This window comes from Triticum aestivum, chromosome 7D (assembly GCF_018294505.1).
Source record: "Triticum aestivum cultivar Chinese Spring chromosome 7D, IWGSC CS RefSeq v2.1, whole genome shotgun sequence".
Taxonomy (NCBI): Eukaryota; Viridiplantae; Streptophyta; class Magnoliopsida; order Poales; family Poaceae; genus Triticum; species Triticum aestivum.
Window position 1 is genome coordinate 465,647,108 of NC_057814.1, and position 5,805 is coordinate 465,652,912.

The following is a 5,805-nucleotide window of genomic DNA, read 5'->3' on the forward strand; positions in this document are numbered from 1 at the left end:
TTGCCGAGACGACAGGCATGACAAGTGTGATCGTCGATCTTATTACACGTGAAGGAAGAACTCCGAAGAATATGACGAAGGGTGGCGGTGTTGGGATGTCCTAGTCGAGCATGCCAAAGGTCCACTCCTGCAGAAAGTGCCATGGGTGCGGCGACGGAGGAAGTGGATGAGTGGACCGGGTAGAGCTCGTCGGGGTTGTCACATCGGTGGAGCACCATCCGGGTACGGGCATCCTTAACAGAAAAGCCAAACATGTCAAATTCAACGGTGACGAGATTTTCACGTGTAAGAGAACGAACGGAAACAAGGTTTTTAATGATGTCAGGAGAGACAACTACATTAGAAAGATATAATGGCATCGAGTTAGATGGAAAAGCAGCATGACCAACATGAGTAATGGGCATGGAGGAACCGTCGCCCACGGTATTGCGAGCAACAGTGTGAATGGGGTGGGCGGTGAGAAGGTTACCAGGGTTGGCGGCCATGTGAGCCGTGGCTCCGGTGTCCATGTACCAGTCGCCACCGCCAGTGTACTGTTGCGGCATGGGGGCGGTGTGGAGAGCTGCTAGGAGCGCGGTGAAGGAAATATGCCCTAGAGGCAATAATAAAGTTATTATTTATTTCCTTATATCATGATAAATGTTTATTATTCATGCTAGAATTGTATTAACCGAAAACGTAATACTTGTGTGAATACATAGACAAACAGAGTGTCACTAGTATGCCTCTACTTGACTAGCTCGTTAATCAAAGATGGTTATGTTTCCTAGACATTGACATGGGTTGTCATTTGATTAATGGGGTCACATCATTAGGAGAATGATGTGATTGACTTGACCCATTCCGTTAGCTTAGCACTCGATCGTTTAGTATGTTGTTATTGCTTTCTTCATGACTTATACATGTTCCTATGACTATGAGATTATGTGACTCCCGTTTACCGGAGGAACACTTTGTGTGCTACCAAACGTCACAACGTAACTGGGTGATTATAAAGGTGCTCTACAGGTGTCTCCGAAGGTACTTGTTGGGTTGGCGTATTTCGAGATTAGGATTTGTCACTCCGATTGTCGGAGAGGTATCTCTGGGCCCACTCGGTAATACACATCACTTAAGCCTTGCAAGCATTGCAACTAATGAGTTAGTTGCGGGATGATGTATTACGGAACGAGTAAAGAGACTTGCCGGTAACGAGATTGAACTAAGTATTGAGATACCGACGATCGAATCTCGGGCAAGTAACATACCGATGACAAAGGGAACAACGTATGTTGTTATGCGGTCTGACCGATAAAGATCTTCGTAGAATATGTGGGAGCCAATATGAGCATCCAGGTTCCGCTATTGGTTATTGACCGGAGACGTGTCTCGGTCATGTCTACATAGTTCTCGAACCCGTAGGGTCCGCACGCTTAACGTTTCGATGACAGTTATATTATGAGTTTATATGTTTTGATGTACTGAAGGTTGTTCGGAGTCCCGGATGTGATCACGGACATGACGAGGAGTCTCGAAATGGTCGAGACATGAAGATTGATATATTGGAAGCCTATATTTGGATATCGGAAGTGTTCCGGGTGAAATCGGGATTTTACCGGAGTACCGGAGGCGTTACCGGAACCCCCGGGGGTTAATGGGCCATAGTGGGCCTTAGTGGAGAAGAGGAGAGGCGGCCAGGGCAAGGGCCGCGCGCCCCTCCCCCCTAGTCCGAATAGGACAAGGAGAGGGGGGCGGCGCCCCCCTTCCTTCTTCTCCTCCACCTCTTTCCCCCTCTTCTCCTAATCCAACAAGGAATAGGGACGGAGTCCTACTCCCGGTGGGAGTAGGACTCCTCCTGGCGCGCCCCCTCCTGGCCGGCCGCACCTCCCCCCTTGCTCCTTTATATACGGGGGCAGGGGGCACCCTAGAGACACAACAATTGATCGTTTGATCTTTTAGCCGTGTGCGGTGCCCCCCTCCACCATAGTCCACCTCGATAATACTGTAGCGGTGCTTAGGCGAAGCCCTGCGTCGGTAGAACATCATCATCGTCACCACGCCGTCGTGCTGACGAAACTCTCCCTCAACACTCAGCTGGATCGGAGTTCGAGGGACGTCATCGGGCTGAACGTGTGCTGAACTCGGAGGTGCCGTGCGTTCGGTACTTGATCGGTCGGATCGTGAAGACGTACGACTACATCAACCGCGTTGTGCTAACGCTTCCGCTTTCGGTCTACGAGGGTACGTGGACAACACTCTCCCCTCTCGTTGCTATGCATCACCATGATCTTGCGTGTGCGTAGGAATTTTTTGAAATTACTACGTTCCCCAACAGTGGCATCCGAGCCTGGTTTTATGTGTTGATGTTATATGCACGAGTAGAACACAAGTGAGTTGTGGGCGATATAAGTCATACTGCTTACCAGCATGTCATACTTTGGTTCGGCGGTATTGTTGGATGAAGCGGCTCGGACCGACATTACGCGTACGCTTACGCGAGACTGGTTCTACCGACGTGCTTTGCACACAGGTGGCTGGCGGGTGTCAGTTTCTCCAACTTTAGTTGAACCGAGTGTGGCTACGCCCGGTCCTTGCGAAGGTTAAAACAGCACCAACTTGACAAACTATCGTTGTGGTTTTGATGCGTAGGTAAGAACGGTTCTTGCTAAGCCCGTAGCAGCCACGTAAAATTTGCAACAACAAAGTAGAGGACGTCTAACTTGTTTTTGCAGGGCATGTTGTGATGTGATATGGTCAAGACATGATGCTAAATTTTATTGTATGAGATGATCATGTTTTGTAACCGAGTTATCGGCAACTGGCAGGAGCCATATGGTTGTCGCTTTATTGTATGCAATGCAATCGCCCTGTAATGCTTTACTTTATCACTAAGCGGTAGCGATAGTCGTAGAAGCATAAGATTGGCGAGACGACAACGATGCTACGATGGAGATCAAGGTGTCGCGCCGGTGACGATGGTGATCATGACGGTGCTTCGGAGATGGAGATCACAAGCACAAGATGATGATGGCCATATCATATCACTTATATTGATTGCATGTGATGTTTATCTTTTATGCATCTTATCTTGCTTTGATTGACGGTAGCATTATAAGATGATCCCTCACTAAATTATCAAAGTATAAGTGTTCTCCCTGAGTATGCACCGTTGCGAAAGTTCTTCGTGCTGAGACACCACGTGATGATCGGGTGTGATAGGCTCTACGTTCAAATACAACGGGTGCAAAACAGTTGCACACGCGGAATACTCAGGTTAAGCTTGACGAGCCTAGCATATAACAGATATGGCCTCGGAACACGGAGACCGAAAGGTCGAGCGTGAATCATATAGTAGATATGATCAACATAGTGATGTTCACCGTTGAAACTACTCCATCTCACGTGATGATCGGACATGGTTTAGTTGATATGGATCACGTGATCACTTAGAGGATTAGAGGGATGTCTATCTAAGTGGGAGTTCTTAAGTAATATGATTAATTGAACTTAAATTTATCATGAACTTAGTACCTGATAGTATCTTGCTTGTCTATGTTGATTGTAGATAGATGGCCCGTGTTGTTGTTCCGTTGAATTTTAATGCGTTCCTTGAGAAAGCAAAGTTGAAAGATGATGGTAGCAATTACACGGACTGGGTCCGTAACTTGAGGATTATCCTCATTGCTGCACAGAAGAATTACGTCCTAGAAGCACCGCTGGGTGCCAGGCCTGCTGCAGATGCAACTGACGACGTTAAGAACGTCTGGCAAAGCAAAGCTGATGACTACTCGATAGTTTAGCGTGTCATGCTTTACGGCTTAGAACCGGGACTTCAACGACGTTTTGAACGTCATGGAGCATATGAGATGTTCCAGGAGTTGAAGTTAATATTTCAAGCAAATGCCCGAATTGAGAGATATGAAGTCTCCAATAAGTTCTACAGCTGCAAGATGGAGGAGAATAGTTCTGTCAGTGAGCATATACTCAGAATGTTTGAGTATAACAATCACTTGATTCAACTGGGAGTTAATCTTCCAGATGATAGCGTCATTGACAGAATTCTCCAATCACTGCCACCAAGCTACAAGAGCTTCGCGATGAACTATAACATGCAAGGGATGGATAAGACGATTCCCGAGCTCTTCGCAATGCTAAAGGCTGCGGAGGTAGAAATCAAAAAGGAGCATCAAGTGTTGATGGTCAATAAGACCACCAGTTTCAAGAAAAAGGGCAAAGGGAAGAAGAAGGGGAACTTCAAGAAGAACAGCAAGCAAGTTGCTGTTCAGGAGAAGAAACCCAAGTCTGGACCTAAGCCTGAGACTGAGTGCTTCTACTGCAAGCAGACTGGTCACTGGAAGCGGAACTGCCCCAAGTATTTGGCGGATAAGAAGGATGGCAAGGTGAACAAAGGTATATGTGATATACATGTTATTGATGTGTACCTTACTAATGCTCGCAGTAGCACCTGGGTATTTGATACTGGTTCTGTTGCTAATATTTGCAACTCGAAACAGGGGCTACGGATTAAGCGAAGATTGGCTAAGGACGAGGTGACGATGCGCGTGGGAAATGGTTCCAAAGTCGATGTGATCGCGGTCGGCACGCTACCTCTACATCTACCTTCGGGATTAGTTTTAGACCTAAATAATTGTTATTTGGTGCCAGCGTTAAGCATGAACATTATATCTGGATCTTGTTTGATGCGAGACGGTTATTCATTTAAATCAGAGAATAATGGTTGTTCTATTTATATGAGTAATATCTTTTATGGTCATGCACCCTTGAAGAGTGGTCTATTTTTGTTGAATCTCGATAGTAGTGATACACATATTCATAATATTGAAGCCAAAAGATGCAGAGTTGATAATGATAGTGCAACTTATTTGTGGCACTGCCGTTTAGGTCATATCGGTGTAAAGCGCATGAAGAAACTCCATACTGATGGACTTTTGGAACCACTTGATTATGAATCACTTGGTACTTGCGAACCGTGCCTCATGGGCAAGATGACTAAAACGCCGTTCTCCGGAACTATGGAGAGAGCAACAGATTTGTTGGAAATCATACATACAGATGTATGTGGTCCGATGAATATTGAGGCTCGTGGCGGATATCGTTATTTTCTCACCTTCACAGATGATTTGAGCAGATATGGGTATATCTACTTAATGAAACATAAGTCTGAAACATTTGAAAAGTTCAAAGAATTTCAGAGTGAAGTTGAAAATCATCGTAACAAGAAAATAAAGTTTCTACGATCTGATCGTGGAGGAGAATATTTGAGTTATGAGTTTGGTCTTCATTTGAAACAATGCGGAATAGTTTCGCAACTCACGCCACCCGGAACACCACAGCGTAATGGTGTGTCCGAACGTCGTAATCGTACTCTACTAGATATGGTGCGATCTATGATGTCTCTTACTGATTTACCGCTATCGTTTTGGGGTTATGCTTTAGAGACGGCCGCATTCACGTTAAATAGGGCACCATCAAAATCCGTTGAGACGACGCCTTATGAACTGTGGTTTGGCAAGAAACCAAAGTTGTCGTTTCTTAAAGTTTGGGGCTGCGATGCTTATGTGAAAAAGCTTCAACCTGATAAGCTCGAACCCAAATCGGAGAAATGTGTCTTCATAGGATACCCAAAGGAGACTGTTGGGTACACCTTCTATCACAGATCCGAAGGCAAGACTTTTGTTGCTAAATTCGGAATCTTTCTGGAGAAGGAGTTTCTCTCGAAAGAAGTGAGTGGGAGGAAAGTAGAACTTGATGAGGTAACTGTACCTGCTCCCTTATTGGAAAGTAGTTCATCGCAGAAACCGGTTT